This window comes from Lissotriton vulgaris, chromosome 4_1 (assembly GCF_964263255.1).
Source record: "Lissotriton vulgaris chromosome 4_1, aLisVul1.2, whole genome shotgun sequence".
NCBI classification, from domain to species: domain Eukaryota; kingdom Metazoa; phylum Chordata; class Amphibia; order Caudata; family Salamandridae; genus Lissotriton; species Lissotriton vulgaris.
The window spans coordinates 979,444,316-979,461,035 of NC_141691.1; the positions used below are offsets into that span (position 1 = coordinate 979,444,316).

Genomic DNA, 16,720 nt, shown 5'->3' on the forward strand with positions numbered 1-16,720 from the left:
TGACTTTGGACGGCCAGGGGCCATCCGATGCATCAAACGGGTTAAAACTCAACATTGTGATACAAAACTATCACAGCACAAGATTGGGATACCAACAGCAATGTCGGGAAAAGCTTCAATATAAAATGCCTCAACATAACTAATGAAATAACAGCCACAGCCACAAGTGTCCACTGGCAGAAAGGAAATACCAACAGCTATAAATCTCCTAACAATAGCATGAATTATCATTCAAAGAGAAGCTTTAATTATGTTTTCGATTTTCAATAATTTGTTTTCAAACATGAACATAATCACTTAATCAAATCCGACATATATCTGCTTTCTACACGCTGCATTTCGGGCTCACCTGTTGGTAGAGGTTGCGGGGGCACTCCGCTCCTGTCCACTGTAAAATCAGAGCCGTGGAGCGCTAGCAGAAGGAGTGGTATTTGCAAATGTCCCGACGTCGAGGTGAGGCCTGCGGGACTGGCTGCGACCGGGACCTCGCATAGTGGAGTAATTGAAGGCTGGCGGTATTGGTGCCCAGTAATAGACGGCGCGGCGCCCGCTGGGGCCGCAGAGGGCAGTGAGGAGTTTACTGCGCGGTCAGTGGGCTGCTGGAAGAGTCCTGGCCAAGGCTATAGCGGAAGATTGGGCCAACTTGGCGCAAGTGGCAGTGTTGGATACCAGGAGGCATCCGCGAGGATCGGAGGTGAGACAGCTGGGCTGGAGAAGGCTGCCAGGAGATTGTGTGCAGTGGCTGCCCATTCTGTGCGACATGCATGAGGCTGTGCAGAAAGACTCGCAGCGCCTGGGAATCATTTAATAAGGGATGGCATTGTGGATTGTAGGTGAAGAGTGTTGAGAGCACGATTCAGCGGCCGTGTCGGAGTTTGGAGGCCGCCATCTTGTGTGAACAGTAGCAGCCTGTGCTGGGTGCCCGGAGAGGAGATATCGAGATGTGCAGTAGTTGTAAATCACTGATTGGAGGCATATGGGCTGCTGGCGGAACACTAGTGCGGCTCCATATTGGACGGTGCTGAATAAGAGGTGGGCTGACTACATTGGAGATTGATGACGGGCCGGGAGCCCATAACACCACGATTACACTGCGGCTGGTTGGTAGGCTGGTCTGAGAAAGTGCCACAATATAATCGCTATTGAAGCCAGCTGGGATTGCGAGATTTTCTTATGAAAAGTACTTAAACTGTACGGCACTACGCACTGGGACTTGGATTGTGGCTTTGTAGGCCTGTGATACATGTGAGGGCTGGTCAAGTGGCATGAGAGATGGGGCTGTTCTGTTCCTCCTCAGCAGGAAAAGTATTACATATGCTTCGTACTAGAAGGGATCCGCTGTAATTCAAGATTGCACGAGGGGATACTTATAGTGTGTTGCACAGCCTGACTGTGAGAGGGAGAAAAGTAAACTGAGCCAAGATGGGGAAGCAGGAAACGCGACAGCCGAAATTCACGTTCGAAAAGAAAACAAATAAACCAACTGACATGGAAGCGACGGAGCGTGAGCTGTCGGACGACGTTGCTCAAGGCCAACTGCCGGCGGCGGATATCAATTCCATGTTTCAGGAGCTGAAAACAAGCCTGCAGGACATCGACTCCAAAATGGATACCTTGGCTGACCACATGGACAGAATTACGCAAAGGATGGATAAACAGGAGGGAAGGGTCAGTGTGCCAGAAACACGAGTAACTGAGACGGAGAAAGGCCAAACTAACATTGAGAAGAAAGTTAGAGGAATGGACAAGGTGTTGGCTCTGATCCAGCAGAAGAATGAGGATTTGGAGGCGAGATCGAGGCGTAATAACATACGTATAACAGGTATTGCGAAATTGTCAGACATTCAAAATATGGAACAATATGTCGAGACTATGCTGAAAGAACTGTTCGGAACCGGTCTTTCTCCCATGTTCCTTATAGAAAGAGCTCACTGGCCCCTGGGGCCCAGTTCCAAACCTGGCGCACCGGCCAGACCAATATTGGCCCGTGTGCTTAATTATAAGGATCGAGATACGATATTACGCCTCGCAAGAGAGAAAGGAGCAATACGAAACCGTGGCAATGATATAGCGCTATATCCAGAATTCACCTTGCAGGTGCAAGCTGCCCGTAGGGAATTCATTCCTGCTAGAAATAAAATTCCAGCAGACTGGTACAAAATATGCTTTGATATACCCGGCCAAGTTGAGAGTTCAAGGCCCTGGCAGACCCACCTTTTTTGTTGATGCCAAGGCGGCGCTCAACTATGCTAAACAGTTAGCAAACGACCAGCAGCAGCAGCAGAAGTCATCGGAGGAGGGACGATCGGTGGACAGACTAAGTGACATTGAATGATATGCAAATCTCTGCACATTACGGTAAGATAATTGGCTGGTAGTAGCGGGAAATTTTTTAAACAAACTGCTCATAGCTGGTAAGATGTGTTTCATGTCATTATCACGGAGTGCCCAAACTGTCCCAGATCTCGAGGAATACACTGAGATTCATTGAGTGGACCTGTATGTAGGTGGGCTCTAGAGGTGCATGCATGGCATAAGTAGCTCGGCCACCCTGTCACAAGTACAGGGTAGGATGGCGGCCAGGCTGCGCACCCCATGGGATGAGTCCCGCAAATTGGACATTGTTATTGATGAGTGTGTTGACAAGGGTAGCGGGGGGATTACACAACCGGTTTGGGGGTTGGTGTGGGTGGGGTGGGATGTGATGTGGATATGAGAGTTCAGAGGGGATTGGTGAGTAGGGGGGAGTCATGCACAACCTGATTGGGGCTTGGAGCGGGAGGGGGAGATACAGGATGTTAATATTGTTTTATTGCCTGCTATGTCTAAAGCCTGACTTGGTGAATTATTATTGCCTAAATTTGTTGACACGACCTGGTTCCATGGGTTGGGTAACTGTGTTTTCTGTGATTGAACATGATATCGTACCTGCACGAGTCCGGAGGTCACGGACTATGGAGGGGAGGTTGATTGCTGTTGTACATATTATTATGTGGGGGTGCCTGTGAAGGTCATCACTTGTCTCTCTTGGAATATTAGAGGTTTAAATGACCGCGGGAAGGCGAGGTCGGTTCATTCATATTTGCTGTGACGAGGGGTGGATATCTGCTTACTGCAGGAAACCCATTTGGCATCTGCTAATACCAATATGCTTAAACACAATAGGTGGGGAGTGATTGTGGAAGCTCCGTACTCGAATTACGCTGGAGGGGTAGTCATCTTAATGCGTAGAGGTCTGCAGTGGAAAACACATACCTCGTTTATAGACACGGAAGGCAGATATATACTGTTATTAGGAACGCTATGTAATGAACCGGTGCTGATTGTAAATGTCTATGGTCCGCATGCTGATAGCCCGTCCTTTTTAGGTCGAGGACCTAAAGGCTGCGATTGCGCAGTCTGGGGGCGGAGAATGAATGTTTCTTAGTAGGGCTGTAGAACCGGCCTCCCTGTCCCGTCTCTCCTCCATTGGCTGGCTTCCTAAACGGAGGCCAGCCATTGGAGGAGAGATGCGTCACTCCAATTTAGCCCCGTCTTTTTCGGATTCGGGGGTGTAAGTTTTGCTGTTCTTTAAACAGTGACGTAATGAGTCACTCAAAACAGCAAAACCCCGCCCCCAATTCCGGAAAATTCGGAAGCTTGCGGCCGCCATTTTGTCAGGGCCCGGCGCCGCTTTGCTGCTGCCCGCATACGTCCATCGGTAACACGAGCACATAGGCACAGCCTCGCAGTCCACACTGCGACTCCTCCGCAGGTCCCAACCTCAGTGCACACACACTGCTGCCAGATAGGACACACGAGGCTCACACGGTCACACTCCCCCTCACCGTTCTCTGCGCAGAAGGATGCTGCCACTGCAGGGATCGGATCCAGGCTCCCTCCCGTCCGCCGGACTGTCTGCACCGCTGACCCATCCAGTTGGCCCCTGGGGGGCTCTGTGCTAGCGGGGGAGCTCGGGCTCCTGCTATACCAGCCCCGGTGGGCTCTGCGCACCGGCCCGAGCCCCGGCAGCCGCCCAAAGACAGGCAGGTTCGGTGGAAGGGAAGCATGGGCCGCCCGGAGCAGAGGCTGATGCTGCCCGCACAAGCACCTCCGGGCAGAGGGCTGCGGGGTCTGCGGGGCCGGCGGTGTGCATCCACCGGCAGTAGGAACCGAAAGACTCTCAGGGAAAACGCACAGCGGCCAAGGGTTTTAGAAAGCTGCAGGAAAAGCAAAGATAGCGCCCACCGCCGGGTGGGACTGTACAATAGCTGTGGGTGTTTTACCCTCCGTAGGGGGGCTGTAAGGGGCACCCGTCGCTGGCAGGAGCCGCAGGCAGTGACGAGAAGCGGCTGACTTCAGGAGGCGCCTCGGAGGAGTCTCCACATCGACAGGAACTTCCAGCACTCTGCAGGAGTCAGAGCGGGAGTTCAGGGCGGCCCCCCCTGGTGCCGCGGGAGAGCGAGGAGAAGCGGCGAGGATAGCCCCCCACGGACCCCAGCACCGGAGCCTCCAGCTGCAGATGGTGGAGCATGAACCCCCCCAAGGGGATCGTTTTTAAACCGCCTGTGGGGGCCACCGGGAGGGAAGCCGGCCGATCCGGGAGTGCGGGACAAGAGGAACAAAGTGCGGGAGGTGAGTGACCTGGGAAAATCACCTGGGGCTGAATAAACTCGACTTTATTCCACATAATTTTTTCTGGATTTATTTATGTATTTCCTTACTACAGGCTGATCATTGGGCGGGCGACCGTCTGGTCAGCGAATCTTCGATCCTAATGTTACACTCCTCCATAGTCTCACAGGATCTTTGTGCTTGCCCGCAACACTAACTGTTCTGTGTTGCTCTTGGTTACATTAAAAGCTTCTTCCCTAGCGCCACCACTCTTTTGAGCTGCCAAGGCGGACGTGGCCCTTTCATATGCTCATGGTGCATGGGGTGCTCCTATCTGCCAATTGCACGTTTCCTGTGTTTACCACAGGCAGTGCCACTGCAGAGGAAGGCATGGCAAGTACTTCTTTATCACGATGCCTGCACGAAACTAGAAGGCAGGCCTATCTGTGTATGGTTGGCTGCAGTATGCTGTTTTATAATCACTCTGTCGTTAGCTGCAGAGATAAGTGCATTGGTCCCAGCACCACCATTTTAGGCCCTTTCTGTACTCCATTTAAGGACTGAACAGGATGTTGTGCAGCCCGTTGTTCAGGACGATTCCTCGGATTCCGCCTTTTGTTTGATTCAGCTGGGCTGAGATTTTACAGAAGTGTCTCCGACCTTAAGATATCTCTGGGTTGCTGACCCTCCCAATCAAAACATCATTAGCGCTCTGTCGATGCTTAGAGTTCAGTCAGCTGGATTTATTTGCAGTTTGTTTTTTATTTATTGAATAACATGTTATTCTGTATTTCTTATGCGGCCTTTGATTATGAACAGATTTCTGTTTCTAAATGCCTCTCCCACTCTGACTTTGTCCAAAGCCCACTGTCTCTGCAATTCCGTAGCCCCCTCAAGAATCCCGGGGCTGATCCCATCTCTCAGCACAGCGAGAAAACGCCACCTCTTTCCCCACTCTGAACCCTCTGTGTGTGTGTGGGGGCTCTTATGTGTGTGTGTGGGGGGGGGGGGGGGCTCTGTGTGTGTGTGTGGGGGGCTCTATGGGTGTGTGTGTGTGGGTGGGTGGGGGGGGGCTCTGTGTGTGTGTGTGGGTGGGGGGGGGCTCTGTGTGTGTGTGTGTGTGGGGGGGCTCTCTGTGTGTGTTTGTGGCTCTGTGTGGATAGCTTTTTAGGTCAAGGACCTAAAGGCTGCGCTTGCGCAGTCTGGGGTCGGAGATTTAATGTTTCTTAGTAGTGCGGTTCAACCCGCCTCCCTGCCCAGTCTCTCCTCCATTGGCTGGCTTCCTAAAAACGGAAGCCAGCCATTGGAGGAGAGATGCGTCACTAATTTAGCCCCATCTCTTTCGGATTCGGGAGCATACCTTTTGCTGTTCTTTAGACAGTGACGTAGTCTGTCACTCAGAACCACAAAACCACGCCCCCGATTCCGAAAAATTCGGAAGCTTGAGGCCGCCATTTTTTTGTCACCCGGAAAGAAGGTGAGCCGTTCTTCGTTGTGCTTGTGTCCGTCCCCCCCTTGCCCCCTCCTTCCGTCCCCTCCCGTGTTGCTGTTTTCTGTGCATCCCGGCTCTACCGGTGACCCGCAATGTGACCCTCGGCACGAGATGCGGCGCTGGAAGACCCGTGCAGAAGGCGGAGGCAGTACGAGCCTTGCCCCCTCCTTCCGTCCCCTCTCATGTTGCTGTTTTCTGTGCATTCCGGCTCTCCCGGTGACCCGCAATGTGACCCTCGGCACGACAACTATGGCGGAGGTAAGGCATAAAATGCAGGGCAGGGAGGCCGGAGAAACCACCACTACGGCAAATAAATCAAAACAGCCATTCCTCGTTGTGCTTGTGTCCGTCCCTCCCTTGTCCCCTCCTTCCGTCCCCTCCCGTATTGCTGTTTTCTGTGCATCCCGGCTATCCCCAATTAAGATATACATGTCAGGAATTGAGTACATTAACCAGACATATGGTTTAGGTATACATCTCCCAGACCGTAAAATAAAGTAAAATGGTACAACCATTTCTTTGCACCAACCTTTATATTCACAAGTTTGCCATATTCTGAACAGCCGGCCTGTAAATTGCATCCACGAACGGCAGGAGAAACATCCCCGTTTTTATTAAAGGTCCCTCACGTTTTAGCTACATGACGCGTTTCTGGTCCGCTAGAGTGGCGATTGAAGTAGAGATAGGACGTGGGATCCTATAGTTGTTGTTCTAAGCCCGATTGGCAACTGCCATGATGAAATAGACATAGGATATGGAATCCTATAATTAGCGTTCTATGCACGATTATCAGCTGTCCTATTGAAATAAAAACAGGATCCTAAAGTCTGTATTTTGTACCCGATTAACAACCGCCATAGTGAAATATTGATGTATCTTATCCCAGCAGGCAGCAGCTGCCGGTGCAGGGCAGGGAGGCCGGAGAAACCACCACTACGGCAAACTTAATCAAAACAACGTGAATGGGATGCGCCACATCCTCCTCTTTTCTGCCTTTCGCACATGCCCTTACTTCCCTCATCATTTCTCTCCTCTTTTCCCCCTCGCGTATCTTTCTCTCCAAGCGCTCTCCTTTCTCCGTTGCACGGCCCTCCCTCCCCGTTTATTCCCCCTGCTCCTAGGCCCGCTTAACCTGGTTCCACCCTGCCCGGTCGCATCTGCCTCTTCTCAGCGCTGTAGATAGTTGGAGATCAAGTGATTTGTCCAGAATCACATATGTTGTGCAGACGCCGAGCTGGTTCCCCAACTCCAAAGTTGCGAGCTCTGACCGTTGCGCCACACCCTCCTCTCTTCTGCCTTTCGCCTCGCCCATGCCCATGCCCATACTTCCCTCATCATTTCTCTCCTCTTTTCCCCCTCGCGTATCTCTTTCTCTCCACGTGCTCTCCTTTCTTCGTTGCATGGCCCTCCCTCCCCCTGTTTATTCTCCCTGCTCCTAGGCCCGCTCCGCCTGGTTCCACCCTGCTCGGCCGCTTCTGCCTCCAGGGTTGTGCGAGGGGGTCATCACTCTTAGGGCGGACATTTGAGGGGGGCGCTTTCTGGATCTTGAGCCTGAAATACTCGCTATAAGGTACGGATCATCCAGGAGGGAACAGTAATGCGAATCTTAAAATGTGACCGATGATGAGCCCCACAAATTGGAACTCTCTCACTACCTCACAACTTCACTCTCTCTCTCTAACTCACTACCTCACTCTCTCTCTTTCTATCTCACTAACTCACTTTCACTCTCTTTCACTACCTCACTCTATCTCACTACATCACAACCTCACTCTATGTTTCTATCTCACTACCTCAGAACATCCCTCTCCCTCACTAGCTCACTCTTTCACTACCTCACTCTCTCGGTCTCTCACTACCTCACTCTCTATCTACCTCACTCTCTAACTACCTCATTCTCTCTCTCACTACCTCACTCTCTCTCTCTATTTCACTACCTCTCTCTCTCTATCTCACTACCTCACTCTCTCTCTCTCTATCGCACTACCTCACTCTCTCTTTGCTAATGCAATAGGTCTCGCATATGCAAGCAATTAAGCTATTACCAATATAAATGACAATGCCATTTATTTAGGGATACAAAAAAAAAAATAATGAGCAATGCCAATAGCTCTACCTATAATATTGCCGAGACCATTGCATTGGGACTTCAATGTGGTCCTATCTCCTTCAACTGATAGGCAGGGCGTGGCTCGTGAATACCACCCTAGAGCGGAAGCGGCATTGTGAGACCTTATGGTGGAAGATTGCCTGGCAGACACATGGAGGGCATTGTATCCGGAGGAACGGGAGGGCACATGTGTGACTGCACATAGAAACGCCTGGTCGAGGATTGACTACTGGCTATTGTCCAAAGATCGGCACTCTCAGGTGGTAGATGCCGCTCATCTTCCGCACACATTTTCTGATCATGCAACTAAGCGGGTCCAGTTGCTAATACCACCGCAATATGTGCAGCCATTTAGTTGGAGGTTTCCATCACGAGCGTTGTTAGATCAAGTATTCAGAGAGGAACTTCGGGAGAAATTAACTGAATATTTTGTGTTGAATGAGGGGTCAGTGGAGTCGCCAGGAAGACTATGGGAGGCATTTAAAGTAGTAACAAGAGGTAGCTGTATGGCGCTTAAAACGGGTGTGCTTAGGTCAATAAGAGACACACAGGAAAGACTTGAGAGAGACATTGCTATATTGGAGAGAACTAATAGAGAGCACCCTTCTTATTCCACCCAAGCAGAGCTTAGAGCGAAACTCACATCATTCCAAGAGGAATCGGAGAAGGAAACAGCATACCTTAACAAATACGCACAGGCTAGACGGTACGGGGAGGGAGACAGAGCGGGGAGAACACTAGCATCATTATTGCGTGAACCAAGGGGGGCGGAGTACATTACTGAACTACAAGGGATAGACGGAGAGGTGGTAAGGTCACCACAGGACATACTTCAAACAATGACTGATTTTTATAGGTCACTTTACAAGTCACACACAAACCCCGAGGGGACAGATATCACAGAATATTTGGACACCATCGCATTCGAATGGTTTAATAACGGTGCAAGGCAGTATATGGACCTTCCCATTACAGTGGAGGATGTGAAAAGTGTAATAGATGGCATGCCGGCTGATAAAGCTCCGGGATACGAGTTAACAGCTGCTTTCCATAAAGAGTATGTTGATATAGTTGCTCCTAGGCTGCATCAGGTATATTTAGAGGTCATGGAAACGGGTATACTACCGCCCACACTTAGAGAGGCCATGATTATAACCCTCCTGAAGCCCGATAAAGATTCAACTAGTCCGGAATCTTACCGCCCCCTTTCGTTAATTAATTTAGATGCGAAAATATAAGCGAAACTATTGGCAGACAGATTGAAGCCCATGTTACCGCAAATAGCGCTGTCGGATCAATCTGGATTCGTACCAGGATAAGCCACATTTCATAATCTTAGAGTGTTATTTGGACTACTCCATTACCTGTACCCGCGGGTACAGGCGGTTGCTGCCTTATTGGATGCCATCAATGCATTCGATTCTCTAGAGTGAAAGTTTTTATTTGCCCTATTCTCTCGCATGGGTTTTAGTCCTTTATTCATAAAACAAATTCGACTTTTGTATACTGCCCCCACAGCACGGGTGAAAGTAAATGGTCAGATATCGGGACCGATTAATATCACGAGAGGCACTAGGCAGGGTTGCCCCCTATCGCCGCTACTATTTGCTATCGCTACCGAGACTTTGGCGGCCCGCTTTAGACAGCACCACACTCACCGCAGCATTGGGTTCAAAATTTCGACCCGATTATGAGAGAATTTATCAGGTATGGAGGTCTCACAGGTATACAGATCAACTGGACAAAATCAGTGATGCTGCCACTAACTAATGGTACTAAACAGTGTGATACAGAGTTTCCCATAGAATGGACGGATGGCGACGTTAAATAGCTAGGTATCTGGTTTAGTAGATCCATACAGGAAATATGGCTAGCTAACTATGGTAGAATGGTGGAATGGATGGAAGTTATGATACAGAGATGGAAAGCATTGCCACTTTCCTTGACGGGGTGTATAGCGATCACTAAAATGGTGATTTTACCTAAATTGCTTTATTTATTTGTGAATATCCCTATGCCCCTAAACAGTAATTTTTTTAAAAGTCTTCGGACTGGGATTCTGGAATTAGTCTGGGCGGGACGACAACCTAGGGTGTCGTGGAAACTATTGACGCTTCCTTTTAGTCAAGGAGGACTAGCATCTCCTGACTTTGAGCTCTATGCGTATAGTGCACAAGCACAATATTTACATTATTGGCAACATAAAATCCCATTCCAACCACATGTGGCCATTGAAATAGATATTGCTGCACCTACCCCGCTCGTTGCTACTGTTTACCACCCATATAAACGATCTCCATCGGACATTAACACAGTCGAAGCTATGCGATGGGCCTGGTCGAAAATAGCTAAAAGGGCTGGAATCGCGGAGCTATATGCACCGTCGATGCCGCTGGGGGGGAATCCATTGTTGGGACCACTAACAGACAGAGAAGTGGGCGAGCAAAGGCAGGTTAAAGGTTGCTGGTGATCTCTACCCAGACGACGAATTCCTGACACTGCAAAAGATGTGTGAGCCAGATGAGCCTTCGGATTCTGAAATGTTATTATTTTATCAATTGAGAGCTGCATGTAAAGCTCGATATCCAAAGTTTCCAGAAGTACCGTCCGCACTGCCGGCACTAGAAGATTTATTATCAAATGACTCCCCTCGTAAATTGATTACACGTATCTATAGTATAACACAGGACACTTCACTGGTAATAACGTGTGCGTCCAAACTAGAGTGGGAAAGGGAAGCGGGCATAGTAATCACTGATAAGCAATGGATATTTTGCTGTTCACAGCTCGAGAACCTATCGCCTAATTGTAGATTGAGGCTCATACACTTCAAAGTCAGTAGACATTGAAACAATCCCAGTCAAAAACCTTCGACCCATCTGCGCTGATCTTCATATAGAACATACAATGACCGGTGGACTGTGGAGGATGGACCCTGCTACCCTGAAGGACCCAATATTTCAAAAGGAATTGGGGCAACGTCTACAGAACTATATTGAAAACAATGACAATAGTGAGGTGGGGAAACCGGGTATTTGGAAAACGAGAGAGATTATTTGCTACGCTCACAGCATCCAATGGCACCTAGTCATAAAAACAATTTCTGAAATTAGGCCCTAAATGCTAACATACAGTAATGATAGTGAAACATTCATATTTACCCCTGTTGAATGTCTTTGACACTGTACAGTGCTCAGTACCCTAGTGCACCAAAGAACGTATCGAGTGAGTGGCCACACCATCAGGGAGAAAATTAACACAACAGAAGCCGAATGCACATTGCTCATTTAGCCTAGTTCCCCACTTTGGCACTGCATCAACAAAAAATGTAAGAAATTCAGATAAACACCAGCATGAGCAATATCGAACATTTCCCATCAACAATAACGCGTCATGTTTAATGGAGTCTAGACTGATTTTGGTACTCTTTCTCTCCTTTAGTTTAACCTTCTCACGCACAGTAAATGCCTCAACAAGATGAATGGCTGATGAAACGTGGTTGTGTTTAACACATCATATAAACCGCTTTCCATTTGTGACCACATAGAAGACCAAAGGCTATCTTGTCCCAGACCCGCAAGGACCTCGCATACCACATCATCAATCCTATGCTGTTCCACTTATAGTACTGTTTAGGTCTCGCCTGAGCCAGGGCATGTGCTGTCTGGCGAGACATTTAGTGCGTGGGCTCTTAACCCCTTCGATGCGTGTGACAAGGTCAACTCGTCATGGGCGTTACCTGCGCTGTGCGTGTGACAAGTTCACCTTGTCACGTAGCGCGGGATTTTCGAAATCGCAGCGCTCAGCGGGAAAACCGCTAGCGCACATACGGTTAAAAGTCCTACCACACGCTTTTTGCTGGCATAGAGCACGCGGTTACGCACACAATGACTAACAGAGGCGCCATCTGGCTTTCCTCTCTCGTCAAGGTGAGTGCACATCGCACACCACTCGCCAGCCTGCTTTCACTCGCGTGCTTTTTAAAAATTTCCTTTTCACGCTCATAGATCTGTGTGCTTGAAAAATTAACAAGTCACGGCCAGCAGAGTTGCTGGTATTCATACCGAAGCTCTGCCATTTCGCTTTACACTTCGGGGACAATTTCCCCGCCGCCCTATTATAGGTAGCCATGTAACACCGGGTAGCCACTCCTGGCCTCCCGCACGGATGGACTTAACACTGTAAGTCTCCATTTGTCAAACTGTTGCCTTATTCATCACGTGCAACCAACCGCGCTGGACTACACTTTTCAGCGCTTGTTGAGGCCCCCCACCCTGGATTGTGGCACAACTATTTCTTCGCATCCCATGCATCTCGGCCACGGCCCTTGATAGGTATGCCAGCACGTGTCACGCCACCAAGTTGCTTTAATTGCCATTGAATATGATCAATACCCATTGATTTTATGTTCTTTGTCTGTGTACGTGTCTGTTTGTCTCATTTTTATTTCCACAGACTTCTAGGTTCCTCGTAACTGAAGTAATTCCCCAAACTTACAAGTTTGTTTCTTTTTTGCACCTTTTTACACATAGTGCTATTTTTAACTTTCACCGCCTTTGGCAGGGTGGACCTTAGCGCGCCCACACCTGTCAAGGTAACACTCGCAAACTGGTCCTGAAGAAAGCCCTGTAAAGTCACACATACCACGGGCAGAACCATGTGGCCTTTCTCTAGAAGGGAAACACCAGTATATTGTATTTGGTTAATTTTCCCTACACATAGCAAGTTTTTATTATGTCAGGTTGACCAGCCAATAAATGATTTTTTGGTACAACCTTGGACATTTTTAAACTCACTTTTTCACTCTTCACCCTCACAAGAACCTGCTCCGCAGTCTCCTGGCGTCGCAGCACACCGGGGAGGTATTCGATCTCTCCCGGTGGACCCAATGATGAAGCATGTCACCACTAGGGTGAGTGAGGGTTTCCTGAAAAAATCTTGTATTTTTTCTTGAAATTGGTCTTTTCATCTGACCACTTATAACTGGCCTCATATTTCACGTGCTACAACCATTCTGAACCCTTCCCTAATGGACACTCTTCCTTTGTTTATTTTCAATACTGGTGAATTCAGACATCCTCAATGATACTCACGGAAAGGCTAATTCGTTTTAATTTTTCAGTATCTTGTAGCCCTACAGGCATTTTCTTGTAGAGTAACACCAACCATTGTCAGCTCTCTGGCTATCTTAAGTAGTGAAAAGATAAAGCACAGTGATGAACTTTGTTTATGAACCATTAGTTTCTTCTTATTCTTACTAACTTGTTGACGTAAGTTCTTCTGCTACATCACAAACCAGAGATAATACTAAACATATATATTTCTACTTTTTAAGATAAAACATTATGATGTCCAAGATCCGTGTCTGTCTCTATCTACTAGTTACGCATGATTTAAAAGAGGTTTCTTGAACTGATATCTCACGATAAAAATGTAACGAAATGTATTCAATGACTAGTGTGAGATCATTTGAACTAAAACAAAGGTTGAATGATTTATCAGATTTAAATATGGTGTGCTAGGCTGAAAATAAATTGCCAGTACATAGTAGGCATTTGCTGGCTGCATATATTTTGTACCAAATTTGAGGCATGTTCCAATGGAAAAGCAATTTGAGATTTGCATTTATGATCATATCAAACACATACCGGTTGCATCTCCGAAAACAGGCTTGGGTAAACAAGTCAAAACTAAATACTCACAAAAACAAATGTTTTACCCTCACTACCAAACAAAGTGCCAACTTCCAACTTCCTGGGTCGACCACCTGAATAAAAAGGCTTTCACCTCAGCCAGATCCCTGAGCTTCATTCACCCTGGACTCAACTTAACCTGGAAACCCACCTCTAGTTAAGAGAAGTACCAAGTACCAAATGGAGTTAAATGAAACATTAAACACTTTCTCCCAGATCTGATCTGAAGAAACAAATTAAAGATATGGACTTTACAGAAATCAACTATGACAACGCATTAATCATTGGCCTCCCCAAGTTATGACTAGCTTCCTAGAATGCATTCCTATATTCCAATATGCCAATCATACTTAAATAAAATAAAATAACACCCTATCAATCCTGGCATCCGAGCTACAGTTACCATATGTCCATTTATCCAGCTACTGATGTTGATAGAGAGGGATGCAGGAAGATGAAAGAAGTCTGAGGAAGTAGTAGGTTTGAGCAGGAGAATGATAATCAAGGTGTTTGTTGGGCGTAGGGCAATGGGTAGGCATGTACTGAGATTGGAGGCCTGAGCAGAGGGAGAGGAATATTGAAGTGGGTGAGGATGAGGATATTGAAAAATGAATATGATGAAAAAGAAATGTGGTCAGAGTGAAGGGTCATGAGCAAATGATCGCTAACGAGAGAGAGACTAGAGAAGGAAGATGAAGAGATTAAGGAGATTGGTAGAACAAAAAAGAGACAGGCAGGGGTGTGATTGAGAAAGAAAGAGTGGGTGAAGGGACTAGTGGGAAAGAGCAAGTAAAATAGGCAGGAAAGTGCCATTAGCAATTTAGTAGAGAGGTCCGATCTGAGGCACTCAAATTAGCATTACATTCCTATTTGTTCCCCTAAAAATGCATTCTGCTCAAGAAACTGACAACCAAATATTCTTTGAGGAAACAGCCACCAAATGAGAAACCCAGTAGTCAACCTCAGAAACTGCAAACTTGACACAGGTGGCAGCCAGGGGTAGTAACAGGCCTACATTTGATGTTTGGTTCTCTTCAGGTTGCCAAATGTAACTGCTCTTCCAATTCTTATCACTCTTATTTGGAGTAAATGTACAGCAGTAGGCACTATTCTCAACGTTAAAAAGTTGCACAGCTTCTTACTATCTATTTAAATACACATGGTTCGCAAGTATTTATAAATCTTGTGCATGCACATAAGCAAACTATATATAATCCAGGCCATGTTGCTGCCCCTATACAGATATTTAGAGCCAACAGTGAAAAACACATCCTTGGCAGCAGGAATGCAAGTACCGATTACACATACACAAGCGCATGCACATACGTGTATGGTAGCAGTTCAAACTTCCTTTATATACACCAATTCGCTGCCCCATTTGGAGTGGCAGTGAAGGTGATGCTGATGATGTTGACAGAAGACACAGAGGTGGAGAGACAGGAGGATGAGGTGGAGGTAGGATAAGGAGGAGAGAGGTGTGTGAAGCAGAGAGAGGAAAGAGTGAGGGGTAGGCGAGTTAAGGGAAGGAGGTAGAAAGAGGGAGGATAGTGGAGGGGAAAGGAAAGATGGTTAAGTGAAGATAAGAATAGAAGTGGTCTGGAAGGCAGAGGGGAGGGGGAGAGAGGAGGTTGATGCACAATGGGAGGAAACCGAGAGAGAGACACAAAAAGGTGAAGTGGAAAGAGTAGGGTGGTTCATATAGTCAGTACATTGACAACTGTTACTTAATTTAACTTGTATGGCATTTCCCAGTTTATAAGGTGGTTCCAATCTGTGTATCTTATGTTTACCCTAACATTAAACCGCAATCTAGATTCTTTCTCGTGTACATGGAGAGTTGACAGTTATGCTGTGGGTCACTATTATCACCCAATTGCTGACACTTTCACCACAGGTTCCAAGTTGCCCATTGTAAGGTGGTAGTAGCTCACCCAGTAGTGTTTTATTCTTTGCACTCTAGTAATTTTTGTTGTGCATTCTGATAAGTGATGGACTACGGAAACGAGAACACAGAGGGCAAAAAAGTAGAAGAGCTATACACCTGACATCGGTCAGCTTGCTTTGCTCCTGTCATAATCTGCATATTGACCCCTGTGTCTATCTAGTGGCACTGTTGTTATTCTGCCTCTCTGCAGGTGTTCTGTCAGTTGATGAGCTCTCCTTCCCCCTCCTGGTACCTGTGCTGAAATCTGCTGCTGTGTGAGTGTCTCCTGCTCAGCTGCTTCCGTCCTGAGACTCCGTCTCTCCACACTTCCTGTCCCCCTGCTCTCCCGCCAGAGCCTCTCTCTGAACAGCACCCCTACCTCCTCCTCCTCCTGGCCCAGTCCACTTCCGGTGTAACAACAAATGTAGTTCTCCGCGAGACAGAGCCTCAAAAATCCCACTGAGCATGCGCTAATTGGAGCATTAACCCTTCCTACCGACACAATACCACGTGACTGTACGTCACGTCCTAGTTCGAAACGTCATACGTAGAGAATATATTCACCGTCCGCGAGCTGGGAAACTCTGAGCGACGCAGCGTCTAGTTGTCAACTACAGGCTGGGATTCCTTCGGCGTCCATAGCAACGAGTTTTATCACGTGATAACCGAGTTAGAGGACGACTTGCGCTCAACACCGCTCTTCGTGGTTAGAAATGCTCTCTCAGTACGTTTTCTGTACTGTTACTGTAGCCCGTCCATTCAAACCCAGAGCTGCCAAGATTTCAGTTTACTATTGTGTGACATTTTCTGGCTTGTAGTGTTCTTTTTTGGTGGCATTTCCATTTTTTGATGCAGTTTTATACAGCGCGAACTTTACCCAAAGGTAAGACAGGGCTTTAAGTGGGATG

General features: G+C 47.7%; 1 protein-coding gene across 2 annotated transcripts in view; it reads right to left on the minus strand.

The window, feature by feature from the left end:
- ZNF407 (zinc finger protein 407) overlaps nucleotides 1–16,226 on the minus strand; it is a 1,778,346-nt gene extending 1,762,120 nt beyond the window's left edge. The window contains exon 1 of one of the 2 annotated variants that reach the window (XM_086965237.1): nucleotides 16,066–16,226. The gene's annotated coding sequence lies outside the window, so the exon portion shown is untranslated. The remainder of the gene's footprint in view (nucleotides 1–16,065) is intronic. The other variant, XM_086965238.1, reaches the window with a different exon arrangement.
- Nucleotides 16,227–16,720: the final 494 nt, after the last annotated feature.